This window comes from Protopterus annectens, chromosome 14.part0 (assembly GCF_019279795.1).
Source record: "Protopterus annectens isolate FY-2018-M chromosome 14.part0, PAN1.0, whole genome shotgun sequence".
In the NCBI taxonomy this organism is placed as follows: Eukaryota; Metazoa; Chordata; order Ceratodontiformes; family Protopteridae; genus Protopterus; species Protopterus annectens.
This window is the reverse complement of record NC_056748.1, coordinates 945,361,514-945,388,018: the sequence shown is the minus strand read 5'-3', so window position 1 is coordinate 945,388,018 and position 26,505 is coordinate 945,361,514. Positions and strand designations below refer to the sequence as shown.

At 40.3% G+C, this 26,505-nt stretch overlaps 1 protein-coding gene across 1 annotated transcript in view; it reads left to right on the top strand.

Moving 5' to 3' along the window:
* LOC122789359 (anthrax toxin receptor 1-like) overlaps nt 1–26,505 on the top strand; it is a 1,490,698-nt gene that overhangs the window by 1,085,227 nt on the left and 378,966 nt on the right. The window lies entirely within an intron of this gene.

The following is a 26,505-nucleotide window of genomic DNA, read 5'->3' as shown; positions in this document are numbered from 1 at the left end:
TATCAGAAATCTGAATGAAGTTAATTACCAACAAAGTCTATGATTCTGTAAATTATTCCAAGATTAGAATAACCATTTAGTTCACAAGTCTAACAATACATTCAGCACTTTCTTCTCAATGCCATGATCTAATGCCATGGCAGTCTGAAGTTTCCTCAAGGAGAAGGGATGCTGTAGTGTATCATCACTCCAGTACCTTATCAATGGCCTTTCCAGAATTACCACAAACTCTCAGCTTCTTTGACAGACAGTGGGTTAAGCTTTCCCCTTGAAAGACACAAGTTGCCAACCACATACTATATTTCTAGGTACTAGAAATAAATACTGCTGTATGAAGTTTCTAGAAGGGGAAGGTCCAATAGTGCAGCTGTGGTCTGCTGTTTTCTCACTGGCCTTGCTAGTTACAAGTAATTCAAATGTTGTGAGCAGCAGCAAGTAAGCAGGTTCAAATCCTGAGCATGATGATGCAAAAGAAAATTGTTTATTTTTTTTACTGTGTGCTTGTTTCCACTGTGCTTGCTAATCATCAGGCCTCCACCTATCAGCCATGGCCATTCATCTCCCCCATCTTGGGTATCCCCTAATGAGGGCTAGAGGTGACCAAAAAGGTCATCATACTGACAGCTTCAGTGGTGGTGTGTGCCCTTGTCAGCACCTTGACAATGAGGGAGTGTTTATTTCAGCTTAATCTTCCTCCTGGTGGGGGGAAGATGACCTGTATTACCATCAGGTTCACAATGACCTCCTTGATAGGGGTCCATGCCCCAGTACAACTGTGTAAAGAGCAATCTTTGAAATGGCTTGGTAGCAAAATATGCACCTTTGAGACTACTTCTTGCAGCACTTCCTCCCCTGTTAGGAATTTTGGCACTGGACAACCACAGAGCATGACCCTTTCACCAAGAAGTGGCACATCATCTTCAGTGCCAGCTCCATCTAGCACCCGAGCTGCTAACTGATCTCAGCTGGCCAGGGCCATAATCAGGGCCTTATCCATGTACACTAGCTAAGGCACTTGTAAGACTGTGTTTTACGCGTGGTATTTAGCAGCAAGAAAACAAAGAAAATTTTATGTTAAAGCAATATGTAGTACATTTGCCATCTTTTGACACATGTAGCAAGAATAATCTAATTCTAAAATATTAGGCAAAACTGTAAGGATTTTCTTATCTACTTTTACCTGTATCTTTGAGCTATCATCATACAATGTATTTACTTACTTTTTGTTTATATAGTTATATATTCATTATTTATTTGTTTAGTTATTGATTGATTTATATTTCTAACCAAATATGTCCAGCTGGGAAGTCCCATGTTCAGTCGAGTCCCAAAAGCATAATCCCACATAAACATTTACAGAAATAAGCAAGTTAATACTATATAATTCTAGTCAATTTTACCATATTTATATTAGGGAATGGTAAACACAGCATATAACATGTAAAAGTTAGGAGTACAGTAGAATCATTTCAAGTAAAAAAAACTATGAGTGTAAGCAGAAAATGGGAAAATGTAACTAGAGAGCAGAGGGAAAATGACAGAAGAAACAGCAAGCAAAAGTAAAATAACAGTTCTGCACTATTATGTGTATGAAAAAGTTGATGAATGGTGGCCATCTGAGCTTTTATGTAACTAATTTAAAGCTTATTCTACATTACACTGTAAATCCAACTGCATGATGTTGCATGCAAAAAAGTGAAATGTATTAGTAAAGTTTTACATAAATTATATTTAAGTTTGACTTGATGGGAGCTGCACAGAGTGTCAGAAAAGCTAGCTAAGGCTCTGAGTTTGGAGTCATCACAGGGCCTGCAGAGCAAAGTTTTGTAATAAAAAGGGGCTTGTTTTTATAAAAGGGGCTTGTTTTTATTCTTTTCCCAAATAAGAAGGAAGCGAAGGCAGTCTGCTGTTTTCCTGCTGGAGAGAGTGATCTCCTCACCTCTTTGCTGAGGTTTATGCTAGTCCTCATATCTTTGCTGTGGTTTATGTTACTTGTTCATCCTATGATTCATTGTTGGTGTACAGGGTTTGTGCATGTGTGGCAGATTTACCAGACCTTTGGGTGATCATTGTCATTTGTGTTTAAAAGACTCATGCTGTTTAACCAGGACTTCTGTTTCATCTTGAAAAATGCTTGCCATTTACTGATCATTTGTTGATTTAGTGCAAATAGCAATACTAGAATCATCAACATAGAGTCAAGATGGCATTTATGATGTTTTTGGACTTCATATTTACAAATACAGTGAACAGAAGTAGACCCAGTACAGAACCTTTTGGGCCTTTAACAATACAATTCTAATTTAGGTCCTACCATTAAGATAACTAGTAAGCCACTTGATTGCACTTCGGTTAATAGTTTTATAAATACTTATCCAGCCATTGATCTGGGAGGATTTTAAGAATCCTAGTCTTACATTCCCATAGCAGTTTTAGCCTTTTATAAAGCTGGGCAGAAAAGTATACGCTGGGGCATTCAACCGTTGTCCCTAACCATGAGAGGCATGGGTGTTGAGGTGGGATTGAATTTGTGGTCTCCCATCCATTCATTCAAACTGCATATGAAGAAAGTAAAAGAAGTGCTCTGCTTTACAGAGAGGGGAAAATGATTCCATAGAAGCAGTATCACCTGTGTTACATACCTATCCCTTCAACATGTCTGAATTATTTTGCAAAATAGATTGAATTATCTTGAGCAGGTGTTGATGCTACCAATGGACTTGCAAATGTGTAACAGGTATAACAGGACAGGGTAAGTTAATGCTCTATGCACATAATGTAGATTGCAAGATACTGAAAAGAGGGGCAAAGCAGTGAGATGGTCTGTAAAATTGTTATAATTTAGGTCCTTGTTTTTTTTTAACGAGAAAGTGCTGTGGCCATTCACTGTTTGGACAGGGGTAATATATTCAGTGATCACATTGATGAGAGCCAAGTACAGTGTAATGATTACATCCATGGAACTGGACCATATGCTTATAGTAGTGGATAAGGTGTAAACAAAGGGCAGTTTAGTACTGACATGGGTTTCCATATCTGTGATTATGGGATCAACCTCGAGGGGTGCTGGTGACAGCCAAGTGCAGTGTAATGATTACATTCGTGGACCTGGACTACGTACTTACAGTAGTAGATAAGGTGTAAACAAAGGGCAGTTCAGTACTGACATGGGTTTCCATATCTGCGATTACAGGATCAATCTCGAGGGGTGCTGATGAGTGCCAAGTGCAGTGTAATGATTACATCCGTGGACCTGGACCACATGCTTACAGTAGTGGATAAGGTGCAAACAAAGGGCAGTTCAGTACTGACATGGGTTTCCATATCTCCGATTATGGGATCAACCTCGAGGGGTGCTGATGAGAGCCAAGTACAGTGTAATGATTACATCTGTGGACCTGGACCACATGCTTACAATAGTGGATAATGCTTAAACAAAGGGCAGTTCAGTACTGACATGGGTTTCCATATCTCCGATTACAGGATCAACCTTGAGGGGTGCACTGTCAGTGTGATACTTACAAGTGGAGTCATGCTTCACAAAGGATCTTAGTATAAATTTTGGGACATCTACTTTTAGTCCATGGTTTTGACACCAGCTATTTGTTTAGGAAAGGCTGTCTTGCAACATCTTGATATCATCTGAGGAGTTTATGATGGCACCAGGTTTACAGATGTCTGCAAACTTGTTCAGCCATTAACCCTTAGCATTTGCTTTGATCTCCAAGAAGTAAATGCCAAAGAGAAGTGGCCCAAGGACTGAACCCTGGGTACCCCACTAGTGACAGGTCTTTTGAAGGAAGTAGAGCAACCCACCTTCCTGGATTCTGTTGTGAACCAGTCTGCTATCCAACAAGTTACAAAGAGATTTACATTTATCTGAGCAAGGTTATATATGGTACTGGAATAAGTAATTTTGTTGAACCATTTGCAAGGTCTAGATATGCAGTGTGTACTGATTTGCCCTCATCCATTGCTGCAGTAACCTTCTCATAGAAGCTGACCACACAGAGTAGGTAAGATCTGCATCTGTAGATTCCAAACTGGCTTGAGTCAAGAATTTGTAGGTTACCCATGTCCTTATTTATTAATTCTGCAATAACATTTTTTAGGGATTTGCAGATAAAGCTGGTCAGGCTTATGGGTCTTTAATTACCCAGGACTGTTGATGCCCCACCGATGTTCTTCGGGTTTCACTGTTAGAGTCATCACATCTGGGTTATCTACCTGCAGGTAGCCCTCAGCTGGCCTGAATAACAGAGTCTTGGGATTTCTGCGTCAGATGCTGTCTCTTCTTCCATGATGTCAGGTTGTCAGAGGTATAAAACATGCAGCCGATGCCATTACATCAGTCTTTCTTGCCGTGCGATGCCCGAAGCAGAAGCAATTTGCAAGTGCCGGTCAGCCAGCTCATGAAATTTTCGTTTTCGAGTTTCAGACCTGAAGTCTTCTAAAAGATAAGTACCCCATTGGGGATCCTTTTTTCTTTCTCTAACCGATGTCAGAAAAAAGTAATAATTATCTTGCCTGTGGAAAGCAAATATCTCATAGAGATTTTTATTCTTACTGCATCACCTGTTTAAGCCCAGACCACGACGTCCCTCACTGTCAGTTTTGTGCATTGTTCAACTATCCATTGCCAGGCAATTTTTGTAGCTAAATACTTTCACTCTCGATCTCCATACTCTGAAATGACATCAGTAAGCTATCCAACTACCGATCTTCCAAAAAAATGTAAGGATAAAGACAAAGACAAACTGCATAGGTCCAAAACTGCCAACAACACTACAGTTAAGCTAGTCGCCAGTCCGCTGGTACTCAGTGAGGCGCTTTCGCAGCCCCTGATACCCACTTCTACAGATTTGCAGGCCTCCACTGAGACCCATTCAGAGTCAGGTATGCCATGAGATGCTTCTTCGACTGTGGAACCTGTGGATGTCTCTACCTTGGATGGGTCTGGAGCCGCTGTGCAGGCACCGGCTTCTGAGGGTGTATTTGGGCCTACTGATTATCATATTAAACCGACGACTTCGTTTCAAGCCAAAAATACTGATTTTTTCAGGCCTAATGTTCGCACTATGCCTAGGAAACTGATGACCAAAGCACATTCTCAGGTCCACAGGCCTCAAAAACAAATGATTAGAATGGCTGAAGACCTTATTACCTTAATTAGGGGAAGCCAGCCTTCCCCCTCAGAGAGACCTAGAACTGATTTTCCTTCTGATTCTTCTGATCAGGAAGCTGATATCTCTGTTCCTTCTGACTACCAGGACATACCCTTATATACATATGAGGATTCTGATGCAGAGGACTCCATTCCCTGTGCTTCCCCTCCAGAAGATTTTTCTTTTGGTGAAACCCTGCATACCCTTAGGGAGCATTTCCGCTGGGAAAGCCAGGACTACTCTCAGTCCAAAAAGAGACTCAGGGAATTTTTAAACCTGCCTCAGCATAGGCCTCTAGCTATCCCTCCTGTTCTGGAGATTGTAGATGATGTTTTCTTGGAATCCAGCCTTTCCCCGGATACTTTGCCTCCACATCCCAGGAAACTTGACAGGTACTATAGAGTACCTGACTCCCACAAATTCCTTTTCAAGAATCCTACTGCGGATCCAGAGACCATTTCCCAAGGTCCAAAAGGCATTAAGGCTACTACTGCCAAGAATCCTACCCCTTCCGACAGGGATTCTAGGGCTTTAGACAGATGGGGTAAGAAGGTGTACACCTCTGCTACTCTGATCATTAGGGCTTTAAATTGCCAGTTTCGTATGTTAAAGTATCAACAGCATATTATGGGGCTAATTAAACAGAAAATTATGTTGATTCCTGACTGTGCAGAACACAAAGGTTTACACGAGTTAATGCATTCTGATAACCAAGTTGGTAAACATACTTTGCAGTGTGGTTTTGATGCTTTAGAAGCATCTTGTAGGGCTGCTATCAATGGGTCTGTTCTAAGAAGGCATGCTTGGCTTAAGGAACAAAACCTGCCAGATCAAGTCAAAGCAAAATTACTGGATGCACTCTTAAACCAAGAGCGCTTATTTGGTAATAAAGCAAAAGAAGTTCTCAAAAGGATGGAGGAGAAAGCTAAATCTATGCAAACTGTTAAAGATTTCTTACAAGTACAGCCACCTAGATTCAGTAGGCATTGGCCTTCAAAGAACTGGTTCTTTCCAGTCCCTTCCAGGCCTTCTCAGTCCAAACACAGGGGCAGCAGACCCCCAAGTCTTCAGTCTCAGGTTATGCATAGACCTAAACAGTGGGGTGCTTCCACAAACAAAACAGGGAGTAGTAAGCCACCCCTATGGTAAACTTGCACAATGACTTATCCTTAACTCCCCCAAGCCATGCTCAAGTACTTCCACCTTTAGGAGGAAAAATCGCCCTGCATGGAAAAAACTGGGAATACATTACCCAAGACAAATGGGTTTTAAACATTGTTTCCCTGGGATACAGATTCCACTTCCACTTACTCCCAACCCTAAGTGGATGGCCATACCTCCCCCCAAACCAGTGGGCAGAGGCCCAAAAGCAAGTACTTTCTCTCCACAGCATCAAGGCTATTCAACCTGTCCCAGCAGAACAAAGGGGACAAGGCTTTTATACAAGACTGTTCCTGGTTCCCAGAAAAGGAAACTCCTGGTGTCCTATCCTGGATTTATCTATTCTCAACAGCTTTCTGGTGGTTCCAAAATTCAAAATGCTAACTCTCCAACAGCTGCTTCCTATGCTAGCCAAGGATGCCTGGCTGGCAACCCTAGACTTAAAAGAAGCTTACCTGCACACCCCCATAAGGGAATCTTGCAGGAAATACCTTCGCTTCAGGCCAGCCTCTATGCACTATCAGTTTTCTGCACTTCCCTTTGGCTTATCTACTGTGCTCAGGGTATTCACAAAGTGCCTAGCTCCAGCCATTGCTTTTTACAGTCAGAGAAGTATTCAGATTTACCCATACTTGGACGATTGCCTGATTCAGGTGGAAAGTCAGGACTTGTAAAGAGACTTCTAACTTCACTGGGGTACACCATCAACGAAAATAAATCACACCTAGTACCCTACCAACAGATTGTATTCCTGGGAGCAAGCTTGAACACAACTTCACAGATGGCATTCCTTACTCCAGAGAAACACATTTATTTGACAACTTACTTCAACCTACTGGCCACCAAAACCCAGCTATCTGCAAGGAAAATACTGCAAGCTGTGGGGTTCATGGCCTCTTGCATTCTGTTAATTCCATATGCAAGACTGCATATGATGAAACTTCAATGGTATCTAAAAAGTCTATGGTGTCAACATTCTCAGGACCTGGAAACAATAATTCCTTTCATTCTGTGCCTAAGGGCAGAGTTCCTTTGGTGGGCAGAAGCCTGCAACCACAACAAGGGACTGTCTTTCACTCTACCCCCTGCTGCCCAAACCCTAACAAAAATGCATCAGACTATGCATAGGGGGCTCTCATGGCATGGTAGTGCATTCAGGGCAAATGGAACCCAAAGCAGATGCACCTGCATATCACTCAAAAAGAAATGTTAGCTGTACAGAATACTCTGACAGACTTCAAAGGCCTTATTCTCCCAGGACAACTATTGGTAAAAACAGACAACACCACAGTTATATGGTACATAAACAAGCAGGGGTGAACACATTCCTACCAACTCTGCAGACTAGCCATGGCTCTGTGGAACACAGCCTTGAGCAACCAAGTGCACCTACAAGCTCAATTCCTGCCAGTCAAACTAAATTCACTGGAAGATGACTTAAGCAGAAATCTCATGGACCCACACGAATGGAAACTGGAACCCAAAATATTCAAACTTTTGGGGAACAGATGGGGGACACCAGAGGTGGACATGTTTGTTTCCCCTCAGAACTATCATTTTAACAAATACTGCACCAGAATTCCCCACAGCCAAGCTTGGAAGGTGGATGCCCTGTCCTTTTCCTCGGAAAGCCTCTCAGTCTATGCCTTTCCCCTCTGCCTCTCCTCTTGAAGGTTCTACTAAAGATCAAACATGACAAGCCAAGGGCAATACTGATTACACTAGACTGGCCACGCAAGCTCTGGTATCCTCTTTTGTGCAGTCTGACAGTGCTACAACAATGGCACCTGCCTCAGACCCCTTCCCTGCTGCCCCAGAAGGGGGGCCAAATTCTGCACCCTCAGCTTCAGACCCTGAACCTTGCAGCCTGGCTAATCCCCTGAACTCACCTCTAGCAATCCTCAGTAAGCAGGCGCTGGATGTCATTTTTGAGCCAAGGAGGCCTAGTACTAGAAAATCCTATTCAGAAAAGTGGAAAAGTTACTGTTCCTGGAGCCAGTCTCAAGGGATGGCCACAACTGTTCCCAGCTTACCTCATATATTAGATTAATTAGCAGAAGTGCTCTACAAGGGCCTATCCTTCTCTTCAATTAAGATTCATGCCTCTGCCATCTCAGCTCATTATAATACCAAGCCACCCCACTTCTCTCATTCTCTGGTAAAACAGTTCCTTAGAGGGGCCAAAAATGTAAGCCCCCCCCCCCCCCCACAGGAGTGCTCCCACTCCAGCCTGGGACCTTAACTTTGTATTGGAAAAACTTACACATCCCCCCTTTGAACGGGCTGCTACAGCAGAGTTGAAATTCCTCTCATGGAGAACAGCTTTACTTCTAACCATCACTTCAGCAAGAAGAGTGTCTGAACTGCAGGCTCCTTTTGGCAGTGGAACCCTTCATTATCTTCCATGCGGACAGGGTTTCACTCAGGACTAACCCATCTTTTATGCCCAAGGTGGTGTCTAGTGTGGCTTTAAACCAGTCCATTCATTTGCCTACTTTTTTCCCTAATCCTTAGAATAAAGGGGAAAGGATATTGCATTCTCTAGACTTGCACAGACAGCTTAGATTCTATATGGACAGGACTAAGCCTCTCAGAAAATCTGACCAGCTGTTAGTCAGCTTTGCTGCAGGGGCAGAGGGTAAGGCCATTTCAAAGCAAACCACATCGAAATGGATAGCACACTGCATCCATTTCTGCTACAAGCACCATGGAACTCCTACCCCACAGGGGATAAGAACACATTCCACTAGGGCTACATCTACCTCTACTGCATTTCTCAGAGGAGTCCCTACCTGGAAGTTGCAACCTGGAGCTTTGTACACACTTTCACCAAGCATTACCACTTGCCTATCTTTTCTAAATCCAGAGCTGGATTTGCCACAACAGTCTTACAGGGCCTGATTGCCAGGCCTAATGCTTCTTAATCTACCTCCACCCTTTCTTAGCTTTGGGAATCAACCCAAATGTGATGACTGCAACAGTGAAACACGAAGAATATAGTACAGTTGTGTACACTTATCATAAATGTAGATGTTCGAGTGTATTCACTGTTGCAGTCCTGGTTACCCTCCCTCCAGCCCCCTTTTCTTCCTTTGGCTATACCTCTACTCTCACTTACTATGCTCTAAAAGCTTTTTGGTGTATTTGCTTTTCTGTTGGAGGTATATCCTTGTATTTATAGATTTAATTGCTTCCCATTAGGAGGGCACCTGACATCTGGGGCAATAAAAACTGATGTGATGGCATTGGCTGCATGTTTTATACCCCTGACGACCTGACGTCATGGAAGAAGGGACAGCAACTGATGCAGGACCCAAGACTTTGTTAATCAGGCCGACTGAGGGCTACTGCAAAGCAGATAACCCAAATGTAATGACTGCAACAGTGAATACATTTATGGTAAGTGTACACAACTGTACTTTTCATACATATATATATATATATATATATATATATATATATATATATATATATAATTTATATATTTAAACACACACACACACATATATATATATATATATATATATATATATATATAAATATATAGAAAATATATATAGCCGGCCTTAGGCATAGGCCAACTAGGCAGGTGCCTAGGGTGCTGCTCTAGTAGGGGTACTTTTCCAATAATCTGGATGGTGTAAGAAGATCAGAATGGGGTCACCAGGTGATGGGGGTGCTGTGGAGACTTTTTGCTTAGGGCACCAGTTGACCAAAGGCCAGCCTTGCATATCTATCTATCTATCTATATATATATATATATATATATATATATATATATATATACACACACACACACACACACACACACACACACACACACACACACACACTCGTGTACATATACTTACACTTACATACATACATTTTAACAATGGACATTGAGAAAAGATATTAAAAAACATTTCATCCTTACTTTGTACATCAGCGACCATTCATCATTCGTCCAGCAATGTAACCAGCACTGTAACTCACCACCATTCACACTAAGACAGAAAAAGCAAGCAGAAAATTAAAAAAAAAAAGAAAAGAAAAACATATAGCCATATAAATGACTTCCCAATCAGTACAATTTTCCAAAATTAAAATAAAAAATTTAAAGCAATAAAAAAAAGAAAATTATAAATGCAGTCAGCCAGTTGCGTTATTGGTTTAATGGAGCTATATCTAAAAATTTGGACTAGATATAATTAAATTAACTAAAACATCAATACAATATACAGCATTAAATTTTTTTGAATACAGACCTTGTAACACTGCTAAAATAATATCACAGTTCCCCCTCAGAATTTTAAAAAATACTAAAAATTTTCCTCCAGATTACAATAGATTACAACATAGACTGGGAGCATTACTCTAGCCCCAACACCCTAGCCCAAAGGTTCCTAGAATTTATAAACTCAAATGCAATGGAACAACTTGTTACCACTCCCACAAGAGGGGAAAACATACTGGACCTAATCATCACCAACATGGGGACTCTATGCTCCAGACCAGAAGTGTATCCCTCACTGGTAAGATCAGACCATAAACTAATCTCACTGGATATTCACATCCCGACCCCACCCCATGCCCAGAAAACCACAGTGAAAAACTTCTCTAAAGCAAATTTTACACTCCTCAAAACCGAGGTGGAATCCTTCAAAGCCCCCGGGCCTGTGGATAATACGTCCCAGACCGCAAAATCCTTTATAAATGCATTCTATGAACACCTTCAGGAATGCATGGATCATGCAATCCCAAATAAAACCAAGACCCAATCCTCCAAAGGCAGACGTCCTGTCTGGTGGACCCCAGCCATAAACAAACTATACAATAGAAGGAGGAAGCTACTACATGATAGAGAAAAATCCCAAAAAGGGAAGGCATCTCTGATCAGTATTAGCAAAAAACTACGGGCACTCATAAAATCGCCTAAGGTCAGCTTCGAGAGAAAAATTGCACAGGACACTAAGGATAATCACAAGGCTTTCTTTAGTTATGTTAGGAACCTGGGTGGGAATTCCCAGATATGCTCAGAATTAGTCCAAAATGACAAAAAATACACCGAACCCACAGACATTGCCAACATCATAGCTGACAGGTTCAACGCAAACTTCTCCCCCCCTCCCCAACAAAAGGGCTAATATCTATTCCAGCAGAGTGCTGCCCCCCTGACATATCAGATGCTCAGGTAAGAGCTGCCCTCTCCAAAGTAAGAAACACAGCATCAATGAGACCAGACGGTGTCCCGGGCTGCATCCTACATGAACTCCAAGAAGAGCTAAACCCAAGCCTAAAACTACTGTTCAATCTCAGCCATACTACAGGATATGTACCCAAAGAGTGGCGTACAGCAACAGTGGTACCTCTCCACAAAGGTGGTGCCTCAACGGATCCTGGAAACTATCGCCCCATAAGTCTCACTAGCTTAGTCTGCAAAGCTATGGAAAGGATCATCATGGACCTTATAAATAAAGATATTGGGGACCTACAGACACTGGATCCTACCCAGTTCGGCTTTGTTAAGGGCAGATCCTGCCTCTTAAACCTGGTCAATTTCTTTGAAACAGTCACCAAGGCCATTGACAAGGGGAAGGTGGTCCACACAGCCTACCTGGACCTCGCAAAAGCCTTCGATACAATACCCCACTCGGGCATTATAGATAAGCTCACCAGCTTAAATATAAACCCCTATGTCACTAGATGGGTTGCAAACTGGCTCAAGGACAGAACCCACATGGTTAGAATAGCTGGAGCCATGTCAGACTCCAAACCAGTTACAAGTGGCGTCCCACAAGGCTCAGTCCTGGGACCTCTCTTGTTCGGTATATATTTCTCGGAGGTACAGGCCAACATGGAAGGACTGTGGCTGGCCAAGTTCGCAGATGACTGCAAACTGGGTGCCATAATAGACTCTCCAGCCGACACAAGCATCCTCCAAAAGGGCCTCATAGAAACAGACAACTGGTGCCAGAGCCATGGCCTCAAGCTAAACGCCAAAAAGTGTATAGTCATCCCCTTTGGCAAAAACAAAGTGCCCACAAATTACCACATAGGTGGTAATCCATTAAGTACAGAAGAAGTAATTAGGGACCTGGGGATCCAAGTTGATAGCAATCTCTCATTTGACAACCACATGGCCAAAGTGGTTAGAAAAACATTTTATATAGCCCACCTAATCATGAAGGGATTCACATCTAGATCAGGGGAGGTCATCTACTCATCTCTCATCAGGCCTATAATTGAGTACAATGCCCCTTTTGGGATGTACCTTACCAGACACCTGCAGCAACTGGAAAGACCACAAAAGTACCTCACCAAGAGGATCAAGGGGCTCAAACAGATGCCGTATGCTGCCCGGTTAAAGAAACTCCAGCTCTACTCAGTGGCATACCGCCTGCTCAGAGGCAATCTGTGCCTGACGTATAAAGCCATGTCCAACCTGGAATTAATGGACATGCTGCACCTCAGAAAATCCAAATCCCATCGAGCTACATGCTCGAGGGACTTGAACCTCAGCACTGAAATAAATAGGACATGCTGGAGGGACAGATTCATAACCCAGAGGCTCCCTTCACTCTGGAACAAAATCCCAGTCCAGGTTAGGCAGAGTCCCTCATTGACTATCTTCAAGAGGAATCTTGATGAGTGGATGGGAGATTGTAGGTTTACCCCGGGTATCACTTCTGTGTCACTGTTAGACAGAGGCACAATATACTAACCTCGAAAAAGGGCATAGCAAAATTAATTTAAAATGGGTGGCGAAAGCCATACACACTCTGGCTAAGCTTATAAATGCCCTAAGGCAGATAGCCTAGTATAAACCTATGAACCTATGAACCACAAGCCAACACATTTATAACAATTTCATACCATATTTATTTATTTATTTGTTGACATTTGTTTACCAGAAAGGACCCAGTGGGAACATGTACCATTTTTCAGTGGAGGTCTGGGGAGAAAATTTCCAAGGTAATATATTTAATGCAGTCAACATAATATTCAGGGAATTGTTATGGCTAGGCTTGTATAGGCCCTAGGGCTGATAGCCTAGTACTAACCTATGAACCTATGAACCTATGAACCTATGAACATTTACAGTAACACATTTTATAATGCAGTTTCAGTGAATACATAGCACAATAGTCAGCATAATAAAATGTGTATTGATATTCAAAAGCATTAAATTTACTGAGACTTTACAGATGATAGAGTGGTGTGTAAGATAGGTAGGAGTAATTTAAGAAATACAAGAGAGTGCATTAGAGGAGATAAGCAAGTTTGAGTGTTAAATGAAGTAGTGATGGGATAGTAATTTGGTTGTGCTAATTAGAAGTAGGTAAAGTAGTTTAGGAAGTACAATAAAGTGAGGTTTTAGAAGGGGATAAGCAGGCTAAGTGATTTAGTGCTTATAGGAAAGGTGAGGAAGGGTGTTAGAGAGCCATGCCCCAGATGAGGAGCAGTGAAAAGCCAGGAGGTGAGAGGAAGTCTTTTAATAGTGGTTTGAAAAGATGAAGGTGTGTGATAGACCTGATTGACATAGAAATTTTATTCAAAGTTCTAGCTACACTATTGGAACAGAGACGGACTCCAACAGCCCGGTGTGGTTTGTAGATGATAAGCAGTTGTTTATTATTTGACCAAATGGGATGATTTGGAAGATAGTATGGGAATAGGGGTCTAAACTGCTGGGCAGGCAGTTGGGGTATGTTTGATTTTATGAGTTAAAGTGAGTTAAAGAAGCTGTTTTTAGACATAAACAGTGGTGAGTATGGTAAGATTTGTTGCAAGTGAATTTGACAGCTTTGTTATAGCACTGTTCAAGTGAGGCATGTAGTTTTGCCATGATAGGGGATTCATATAGGAGAAAAGATAATATGCAAGTGGTAGCTAGAGCAAGCTTGGCAGAGTCTTAAGGAATTTCTTTACTCTATGTAGAGTGCCTAGTTTTTCTTTGGTTTTCTTGATACTGCTATAGATATGTCAGCTGGATTTAAGATTGTTATGCCAAGAAGTTGTATATGTGGGGTAACTTCAATCATGCTATTATTTAAGGAAGAAATTTTGAAGTTGTTTTTTTCATAGAAATGGGATTTTGGAAAAAAGGAGTATTTTATTGGTGATTATCCTGTAGCCAACTTTCAGCAGAGTTAAAGGCTTCTTGAGTAATTCTCGGAAGATGTATTAGGTTGTCAGAAGTGCATATTAGGGTAGAATCATCTGTGTATTGTATGAGGGAAGCTTGCTAAGAGGGTTTATTTAAATTATTAGTGAATATATTAAAGAGTAGAGGGCTGAGAATCGACCCCTGTAGCACACCAGTACCGACAGGAAGGAAGGGAGAAAAGGTGGAGAGCCATTTAACAGATTGATATCTATTGGTTAAGTAGTTGTTAGACCATAGTTGTGTGGGTTGTGATAGCGCAAGGAAGACAAATGGTACAGGACTTTTTGATGAAACACTAGACATAAAGCTTTAGAGAAATCAAGGAATACAGAGGACACAAGTTTACCTTCATGTCTGACATTGTTAATAAGGCCATGGTAGTGCCATGTGGAGGGGGGGTCCAAAACCATGCTGTGTGAGGCTCAGGACCATTTTCCTGAAGAAGATGTTGAAGAAGTTCTTTGTGAATGCACTTCTCCAGGAATTTTGACCAAAGGGATAATTTAGCGATAGAGATGAAATTGGTTGTATTAGATGAGGTTCCTCCTTAATGAAGGGGGATGATAAAGATTTTTTTCCATAGAGAAGGACGTATGATTCCTTGATTGTTAATTAGAACAGATATGGGATAAACTATAAAACTGGCAGCCAGCTTGAGGTATTCTGCTGGGTGATTATCTGCTGAAGGAGAACAGGGTTTCAGTTTAGTTTAAGAAGTAGTGATTTGCTGTAGGAGGCTGGGATGGGTTTTAGGGTGAAACGGGGAATTTGCTGCCTTAGGAGAGGACATGTCAGGATTGTTGGCAGGAAGATCTTTAGTAAGGGTTTTAATGCTTTCTATAAAAGTGTGTTAAACTGAGCAGCTATTTTTGGAGGGGGTGTTATTTGGGGCAGGATTAGGAGTGGTAGATGTTCCTGGGTGGAGTATATTATTAATAGAAGACCAGACATTTTTAGGGTTGGAAGACTGATTTAGTAAGGGGTTACTGAAGTAGATTTTCCTTATCTGTGATAATCTGTCTTTTAGTATGGTTACGTAGTTCTTTAAAGTGTTGTTGGTTTGGGGGAGATCTATATTTTAACTATTCTTTCCAAATCCTAACACTTTCATACATTAGGTGCCTGACTTGAGTAGTTATTCTTTATTCTTTTTGTTCCAGTTGGAGCAAGACAAGTTTTCGGGAAACCCGAGTTAAATTTCTGTGCACCATTGTCAAGTGGAATATTTTTCAGGATAGCCTAGTTAAAGGAGCTCAGAATTCTGTTAAATATATCAGGGTTAAAATCAATGAGGTTATGAGAAGTTCTAAGTAAGTGCTGTTTGATATGATGGGTACAGAGTCTGTTTGCATATATAGGGAGGTGAACACTAATGGAATCAGGGGAATTAGACACCAATATCCAGTTAAGAAATGAGCCACTGTTTTGGAGATAGTTATAATGTTTGGGAGGGAAAATAAATTGAGTCAATCCAAATAGGTTTAGGCTTGTTGATGGATATTTTGTGGAGATAATCTGCCAATCAAAATTAACATCACCTAGGATTATCTTTACATTAGAAATTGCATGTGAGATCCAGTCTAGGATGTTTTCAATGGTTGTAGCATTATTACCTGTGGAAATATGGAGTACCATAATACATAGTTGCTTATGGTTATTTAGTTTAAGCTGGGAGATTAGGAGTTCAGCATTATGAAATTTGGGAATGGGTTTATTGTAGGGCAGGATTTCAAGATAGTCAGGGTGTGGTAAAGCTACTCCCCCCACCTGTTTTGAGTTCTATCAGCCGTGATGATATTAAAACCAGGAAGTGATATTTCAGAGTCAAGTATATGGAGTTAATGCCATGTTTCAATTATGGCAAGAATGTCCGGTGTATTGTGGGATATCCAGTCATGGAGTGCTGAAATTTTACAGATGCTATGAGTATTTAAGAAAAGGAATTTAAGCTGTTTGAGTGAGTTTGACATAGGTGAGTTGGGTTTTCCTGGTTTTCATGATGGTGGTGTGGTCCCTGTTTTGGAGGAGATGGGTGGGCTGAGTAGGAGGGGGAGTTGGCTTGAGATGAATTTTGGAGGCTACTGAGGAGTCAAAATGGGAAAAGCAGCTGGGGTTGGGATAACTATCCACACAGACAGGTGTGAGAGAGAGAGAGGGAGAGAGAAATGGAAATGTTTGGTAAGCTTGCTTTGGTTTAACTGTAGGAGTTAGTTTTCTTTTGGCGTGGTAGGTGTGAGTGTTTAGTAATTTGAATGTGAAGTAAAGATTGGGTGAATCTTTGCTGGAAGTGATTAGTGGTGAAGTGGGGTGATTTGAATGATTAGAGGTGGAACACAGAGTGGGAGAAATATGTGCAAGACTGAGTCAGATGTGGTAAGTTCTAAGTTGATAAAACAGGAAGACTAAGGATGCAATAATATTTAAGAGATGCATGGTATGTAGCTTTGCAGAGATATTTATCAGAGAAAGAGAAGGTAGAACATTGGGGTATGAATATAGGAGGGGTACACTCTAATTTAGGCATATCTCCCCTTACCCTAGGCCAGTTTTCTAACTATCTTACAGATAGACAATGAGTGACCAGATGGCACCAGTATCTCTCTTCTTTCATCAACATCAATACTGGAGTCCCACAAGGGTCCATGCTAAGTCCACTGCTCTTCAGCATTTTCATTAATGATTTCCATACCAGCATACCCCATGCTAATGTCATCCAATATGCAGATGGCTCCACCATCATCTGCATAACCAAGTCTACTTCAGAACTACTTACACTCACCCAAAATGCCTCCACCTCCACAGAAACCTGGATGTATAATAACCATTTAGCCCTAAATGCTAATAAAAAAACTCATGTCATTCATTCCCCAAAAACAACACCCCTAAACAAAAATGAATTTACCATCAACTCACTCAACAGCACTTGCCTCAAAGTAGTCCCATATACCAAACTTCTACGGGTCATCATAGATGAACACCTAACTTTTGACCAGTATATTAATACAAACATCCAAAAAAAAAAAATCAGAAACTAGGCATCCTATACAGGTACAAACACTTCCTCACCTGTGCAGCAAGACTATCCCTTGCCTCTTCCTTTCTACTTCCATCCTTGCTCTATGGTGCACATCTCCTTACTAATATACAATCCTCTCTTAAATCCAAACTGGACTCAAGCTACAATAAAATGCAATTTTTTTAACCAGTGCCAAACCACTGCATATCACTCTAATGTCTAAACTGGCCAGAACTTCCTCAACATCTAACATACCTTCAACTAACCACATCTCATAAGCTTATCTATAAGCCTTCTAGTTGTCCTGTCCTCTCCTCTCTGTTCACCATGTATCACCCAAATAGACCACTGCAGTCAGTCAGTCAGATGCTCCTTAATGTAGCAAAACCTAACCTTTCCTCTGGTCAAATGCATTACCCATACACTGTAGCAAAAGTATGGAATTCTCTCCCTCCTTCAGTTAGGTCTACTTGCAAACCTGAATGCTTTACGACTTCACTGAAACACCTGTTCTCCCATTGGCTATGTACATGTACCAGCACTGACTATAAAAAAAATAATATTCCTAGGCTTCCTACTTTTTCTCCCCATCTCACTTATGGCTCAGACACCTTATATATAAGGACTCAACAGCACTTGCCTCAAAGTAGTCCCATATACCAAACTTCTACGGGTCATCATAGATGAACACCTTTGCTACAACTTACTAAGTCCAACATGTGCCACCCAGCCACACATAATCTACTGTATCAGTTACCTACTATATCTTCTGTTCATTCTTGATGCCCGTATAGCAATAGCTGGAAGGCTATACATTACTTTCAGAATCTTTAATCTGCTGCTCTCCATCTTTCCCCTCTCTACTGCAAAACTGCACTATTGTATTGCTTACACATTCACTATTATCCCATCTCATTGCAATACTGTATTGTTTACACATTCGCTATTATCCCATCTCATTGCAATACTGTATTGTTTACACATTTGCTATTATCCCATCTCATAGGTTCATAGGTTCATACTAGGCTATCTGCCCGAGGGCATTTATAAGCCTAGCCATAGTTTTGTGGCTTACGCTACCCCTTAGTTTGGAGAAACTATGCCCATTATTTAGCTGTGCCTCTGTCGAGCAGTGACACTGAGGTAACCCCTGGGGTGTAACTGCGATCTCCCATCCATTGGTCAAGATTCCTCTTGAACAAGGCCAGCGAGGTGCTCTGCCTCACGTAAACCGGGATTTTGTTCCACAGCATAGGGAGTCTTTGGGTGATGAATCTATCCCTCCAGCACGTCCTACTAATAACCGTGTCGAGGTTTAAGTCACCCGCCCTTGTGGCTCTGAGGGATCTAGATTTTTTGAGATGAAGTATATTCATCAAATCTGGGTTTGACATGGCCTTGTATGTCAGGCATAGGTCACCTCTGAGTAAGCGGTACGCAACTGAATATAACTGGAGTTCTTTCAGTCATGCAGCATAAGACAGATTTTTGAGACCCTTTATCCTTTTGATGAGGAACTTTTGTGGCCTCTCCAGCTGCTGCAAGTGTCGGGTCAGATACTTTCCGAATGGGGCATTGTACTCGATCATTGGTCTGATGAGTGATGAGTATAGGGAGACTATGACTTCCCTTGATCTAGATGTGAATCCCTTCATGATAAGGTGGGCAATGTAGAAGGTCTTCCTAACTACTTTAGCAATATGAGTGTCGAATGCAAGGCTACTGTCAACCTGGGTTCCCAGGTCCCTAATAACTTCTTCTGTGTTCAGGGGAATGCAATACTGTATTGTTTACACATTCGCTATTATCCCATCTCATTGCAATACTGTATTGTTTACACATTCGCTATTATCCCATCTCTTTGCAATACTGTATTGTTTACACATTCACTATTATCCCATCTCATTGCAATACTGTATTGTTTACACATTCGCTATTATCCCATCTCATTGCAATACCGTATTGTTTACACATTTGCTATTATCCCATCTCATTGCAATACTGTATTGTTTACACATTCACTATTATCCCATCTCATTGCAATATTGTATTGTTTACACATTCGCTATTATCCCATCTCATTGCAATACTGTATTGTTTACACATTCGCTATTATCCCATCTCATTGCAATACTGTATTGTTTACACATTCGCTATTATCCCATCTCATTGCAATACTGTATTGTTTACACATTCGCTATTATCCCATCTCATTGCAATACTGTATTGTTTACACATTCGCTATTATCCCATCTCATTGCAATACTGTATTGTTTACACATTCGCTATTATCCCATGTCCTCAACTGTATTCTTGCTTGGCTTGCATACTTAAAATCTAACATCTGTATAACTAGTATTGTCTATTTTATTGTATCACCTGTTCTGTAATGTAGTGTTCTGTACCATTGCTGCTTGATTTCCGTATTTTGATTCTATAGCTTTATCAATTTGTTTGTTTTTTGAGCTTTTTTCCCAAGCCCTCTACTGAAAACGGGCTCATCCTGGCCTAGTAGACCTCCCAGTAAACAAATGCAAATATATAAATAAGTAGCTAACTGAGGTGAATGGTGTAAGTTGTGATCAGTGTGGTTAGTTAATAAATATAAGAGAGGAAAGAAAGTTAAAATGGTTAAATGCAGACTGATGTATATTCTTGTGCCCAGGATATTTCAATATTTATGTGTATGCCTTTAAGAGGGGTAGGAAGTAGGCTGAGTTCTGGATGGAGAACAGGACCTATAAATGTAATACCATGAGGTGTGACTGGGGAATACAGGTGCTGGAAAGTGAGCATAGTGGGAAACAGCTCCAACACCAGCAGGAGGAGTCTTTAACTGTTATGCTGACAGTGGAATAATGTTATGTAATAGGAACACTAGTCTCAACACATGCTTTGGAAGCACAAGGGATAAGCTGCGCCAGACTGCAGTTACAGTAGAGCCTTGCAGAGGGAATAAAGTACTGCAAAACACTGTAAGTCTATAGGAGAATTGTTCTCAGACAGTTTCATTTTTACAGCAAACAAGCTGAGTGCAGGAAAGTTTGCAGAGAGGAGTGGAACAATCAAAATATGGCTGAGATAGCAGCAGCAAGAGTGTAACCAATTACCTGAATGAGAAAAAGGTCAGCCAGTAATATAATCCATATTGTTTTAAGTTGTGAGCAAGGGTTCTGTGGTAGGACACAGCACTCTCACTTCAATAAGATAACAGACAACAACAAGTAAAACAGCAGTCCACTGCAAGCATTAAGTGAATAGCCCTAAACAACATCACAGTCACTCTGAGTTCTGTGCAGAAATGTACCTGTGTAACTGAGCTAAGAACTCAGGATGTGTGGGCAGTAGTCAAGCTTCTTTTGTTTTTTGTTAGCAGAAAGGATGGTCTTTCAGAGTGAGTCTTGAATTTTAGCTTACTTATAGAAGTGAGCACGCAGTGTCCTATAACAGTGTGAAAGGAGTGAAGTGAAGAGGGAATGCATATGTAAAGTGATGCTCAGAAGATGACATCAAATGACTTAATCCCACTGAAGTGAATGGGAAACAGTAATCCAAAGTTAACAAAAAATAAACTGAATATGTGGTCAGGCCGTGGGTCTGCTGGACAGATAAAGTTGGACTGGGGAGCACATAGTGTGACTTATGTCATAAGCGCTCACCATGAAATGTATTTCCTAAACCTTCAATATTATACATTTCATTTATCACACAACCGAACCACACATTGCATATTTTATCAAAATGTTTCTCCACATACAAAAGGAGAAGTAAAAATATGTGTGTCATTATGTCTAAGCTCAAATTTTATCTGCATTCTTGGTGTGTCATCATCAGTTTATTCACAGCCCTTTTGTGTTATCCAAGGTAACACAGTGTCTTTAAATGTGCCGTATTTATGTTACTCATGAAAAGCTAAAGCTCTCGCTCTCCGCAGGCAGAACACATGTACATACACACACACATGTAGACATGCCATCCATGCATGCACACGTCAGCCTTCCACACATACGCAAACACATGCAGATATACCATCCCTGCATGCACATGCATGAACACATGCACCCTTGCACATACACACACACACACACACACACACACACACACACACACACACACACACACACAAAAGCAGAATCTCCAAAATATTCTAGCCGGCCTAACGCATAAAAAAAGAAAAACACGGTGTAAAACACACAAACTTTATCTTCCAGTCACTTAAATATAAAAAGTAACTATACACACCAATACACAAAATACACGCAATCAACCCCCTCAGGAATAATATTGCCCACATAAATCAACAAACAAGAAGTGAAAATGTTTCATATTCAAATGTAAAATGTAAAAATTAAAGCATAAAACATAAAATTCAACTCTCTTCATAACTAGTCAATTAGAAATTGCTGTTATTGTCAAACCAGACATAATTCTGACCATGTAAGCTATAGTATAATAAACTAACTTAAATTATAACCATATTATAAACCTCAAAAATAATTTTATAACATTCAATACACTACTAAAATACATCTAAAAGATGAACTGTCACTACAAAAACTATTACATATTATAAAAAAATAACAGTACAAACTCACCAATGAAACAATCCATTCATGAAAACTTAATCTATTTAATTCCCTATTAAACAGAAACTCAGGCAATTAACATAGCCAATAAAAGGGAAACATTACCCTAAAACACACACACACACACACACACACACACACACACACACACACACACACACACACACACACACACAAATAATGAATTTAGAAAGAATTTTCTTAAATCACGGCTCCTATAGTATTTTTTTATATTGCACATAAGCCTTCATCCAGAAAGCTACTAAATGCTCATCTGAAAGAAAGTAATTTGTCAGCTAAACATGTTTTATCTATCAGTTTGCCTTGCTCTATCATGCTAGATTTAGCACTCTGTAGAACCAACATTGCATTACAAGCACTGGCCAGATAATGTAAGCATTCCTAGCCAAATTAAATACCTTTTTATTGTAAAATAACAACAGAGTATCAGAAAAGGGTTATAATGTGTACCGATTAAGATAACTGTAGGCTGAATTATTTCTTTTAAAAAGTTATTTTCTTAATTCATTCCTGGCATAAAACAAAATCCCTCTGCTGTAGATTAATTTTATAGCTTTGCTTTCCTTTTTATTAGTATTGAGATTAAAATGTGTTTCACCAACCAATTTAAAATGTTTAAGCTTTAGTAATTCTGTTTCAGATTTGACTCCTGACAGCTAATGACATCAGCTTTATTTTTAAATGGCCCATCATATCCCTGTGCTTTATATGGTTTGACATTCAATTTATGTTGCATAAGGAGTTTTCATCTGTGCCGTTCTAAAGAAAAATAATGAAGTGGAAAGTCATTAACAAAAAATGTAAAGTAATAATAACCTTGTACTGCAACTGTACTCTGAATCTAAAACAAAAAAGGGAACAAATGAACTAGTCATTTATTACTACACTGATACTATGGAAAAAACACCAGATTGTAGGCATCCTAACAAATCTAATGATGGATATGAACATGCAAGTTTGCATTAAATCAATGGATGTAACAATACCTCAGTCTTTATTTTTCCTCACTAATAATCTAAAGAAAGCAAGGCAAGTCTATTATAAAGGAAAACTAGTAAGGCTGTTAAAAAACGATTTAATTAACTTTAGCCGTAAAGCTTGTCTTTGCTACACAAATGCTTTTTTGCTTTCAGCTTTAAAAGTGGTATCTGGAAAAAAATGAAATTAAAGATGAAGCATCTGGTATCTTTTACTTTTGGCTGTCGCTGTAACTAATTCCTGTTCATTCTTAGACTTGTTATGCCTGACTAGAAGTGGATATGGAGTGGAAACCCAGCAGATGTGACACTTAAATACAGTGATGTCTGTTTCCATTCTATTTTCACTTGCTCAGTACATCATTACCAGGGAAACATTTCTTTATTGCATCTTAAGGTAGCTTTAAGGTTCTATTTTCTGCACTCTAGTTATTGTATTTTGTTTATCCTAGGGCATGGCTGAATACTACATTCCCTTTCAGGGCAACAGCTTTGGTACTTAGGTTTTGAGGTACTTACTAGGATTGCAGACCAGGGGACCTTAGAGGAGCCTAGATCAAACTCTCATGTGTCCCTGAACACTGTCTGGTTGAGTGACTTACTCAAAGTGACATAGCAAACAAATGAGTGCATTAAACTGTGTATCATAGGAAGTAGAACTCATCCTCAACCCTTTATGCCAAATGCCATATTAAAAAGAAAGAAATGAACTTTTAAAGGAAAATATTTTTCATAGCAGCATTCATTTGCTTTAATTTGCTCTCCCAGTCTAATCTGAATGGACTTAGGCCTGGATTTAGAAAAGCTTGTACTTGCATTCGACGGTTATCTATTGTTAAGCACACAACAAACTGGAAAGTGAGGGGCAATTTATTCGCCTCAGTAGACTTAACATCTGATGATGACACTTTTTTTCAAGAGGTCATCATGTTGACACATTTTTTTGAACAAAGAGGGTATGACCATGCTTGGTTAACCAATATACATAAGGAAGTGTTCATTCTGAGACAAAACGCTGCCAAACCCATCATCAGGGGGGTTGGTGATGTACGTAACAACACAGTGTTCACCCATTCCTTTCTCCATCCTTGTTGTCAATGAGACGGGTGTCATTAAACACATAATTAAGGACAATGGGAAGGTCTTGATGGGGAATAGGGAACTCATACAGGCAGTCGGTGTAGAACCCAAGTTTACCTACAAGAAAATTAAGAACATCATAAGTATTTTCTCCTGCAGGAAGAGTAAACGATGTGGGTATATAAGCAATACATCTAGTACATTTATTACACATCTTAAAAGGACTATTTGGGTCCACAGGTGATTTACCTGTGAGAGTACAAACATAGTTTATGTGGCAGTATGTGACTCTTGTCCTAGTTATTACATAGGAAAAACCATTAGATGTTTAAAGCGTAGAATATATGAGCACACACTTGCTATTAAGAAAAAGGATTTTACCAATGCTTTAGCTAGGCATGCTATTCACTGTGTGAACTTTAAAAAGTTCACCTTTTCAGTCATAGATTATGTTCAATAAGTGGATTATTTAGGGAACACCAATTTGATTTTAGAATGCAAGGAGTCATTGTGGCAGATCAGTTTTGTAGCAGACAAAGCCCCTGGTCTGAACAAATGTATTAATATTGTGTTTTTAGCACTAAAATAACATTTAAATCATAATAATATGATGTTTTTATATTAAGACATTTTTTATGATGTTTTGACATTCAAAGCTGTTTGGAAAACAAGACAGTTTTTTTATTTTTATGGTATGATTTTATACCTTTAATTTAAAGTATCATGAAAGTCATGTGATGTGTGATGTAACTTTATAAGAGGTGTGTTTTGAAGGGTTAACTTTTTTCTGAAAAAGTTCATGAAGAATAAATTTGAACGAAAGTACTAAAGAATTGTGTTCGCTCCTTCATTCCATCTACAGCTTTTGGTTTGCGTTATCTATTGTTAAGTATTAACAAAGGTAACTAGAAGCTTTTCTAAATGAGAAATGGCAGCTATGGTTAAATAGCATGCATATCAGCCCAAACTTCACCTGCTTAGTGATGGACGGGACTTTATCAAAGTGCAGAATTCAGCAAAGACAGAATATTTTTCTAAGATGCATTTGTGGCTCATTGTTATATACAGATAATATTGGCACACCACTCCCATTTTCTGACATTTCACCTAAAAAGCCTATGTAGTTATTTGCTGCAGTTGTTCTGTGAGGCTACAGTTAGTGTTTCTTTCACTCATAATAAAATGCTTTGGTATCGGACAGCTGGTTATCCCTACCTTCACTATCAGTGCTGACAGCGACAATACTATCAGCAAGGGATTCCGGATACTGGCTAAGGGTCTTGCCGCCCCTATAGTGCCTTTTTTAGGCAAGGTTCAAATGACAAATTCACCACTGTAACAGGAACAGGCAAGCAAAAACTGAGGGTAATGCTACTCAATGCTAGAAGTCTAAATCTCAAAATGCACTCACTCGAGGCACTCCTTAAAATGAAAAATATTGATATCTGTGCAGTGACTGAGACCTGGTTCATGGCTCTAGAGATCACCCGTGCATTACCAGGTTAGAACTCATACCACACTTTTCGGCCATCTAACCTGGACCAGAACACCAAAGGCGGAGGTGTGTCCATATTTATTAAGCATATCCACACCTCCAGGCTAGTTGCACAGAATAATGCATCCGAGGTTATCCAAGTGCAACTAACTCTTGGCAAAACTGTAGTCCAAATTGCAGCTTGCTACAGATCCCTACCATGCCCCAGGATTCCCACTCCTCTTTTCTTGATATACTGGAAAATGTTAGGGTTCAACCAAATACCAAAATAATGGGCAATTTCAACTACCCCACTAGTACCACCTCCTTCGCTCAACGCTTTCTGGAATTCATAAATTCCAATGCCATGGATCAACTTATCCACACCCCCACCAGGGGCAACAATATCCTAGACCTAATCATTACCAACATGAGTGACCAGTGTTCCACACCTAAAGTCAACTCCTCGTTGGGCCGATCCAACCATGTCCGCATCCCGCCCCCACCCACATAGCCAACTTCATACTTCTTAAGACAGAAGTGGTGAACTTCATGACACCCATGCAGATGAACAATACAGTTACAACTGCTGAATCCTACACAAATGCACTTTATAAGCACTTACATGAGTGCATGGATCATGCTATCCCAAACAGAACCAAGACGCTATCCTCCAAAAGAAGGAAGCCAATCTGGTGGTCCCCTGCCATAAACAAACTCTACAACAGAAGGATGAAACTGTTGCAAAAGAGAGGAGCTCCCTGGTTAGCCTCAGTAAGAAGCTGAGATCCCTTATAAGATCCTCCAACGCTAGCTACAAAAACAAAATCGCCACTGATTCTAAGGGCAACCACAAAGCATTCTCTAGCTATGTCA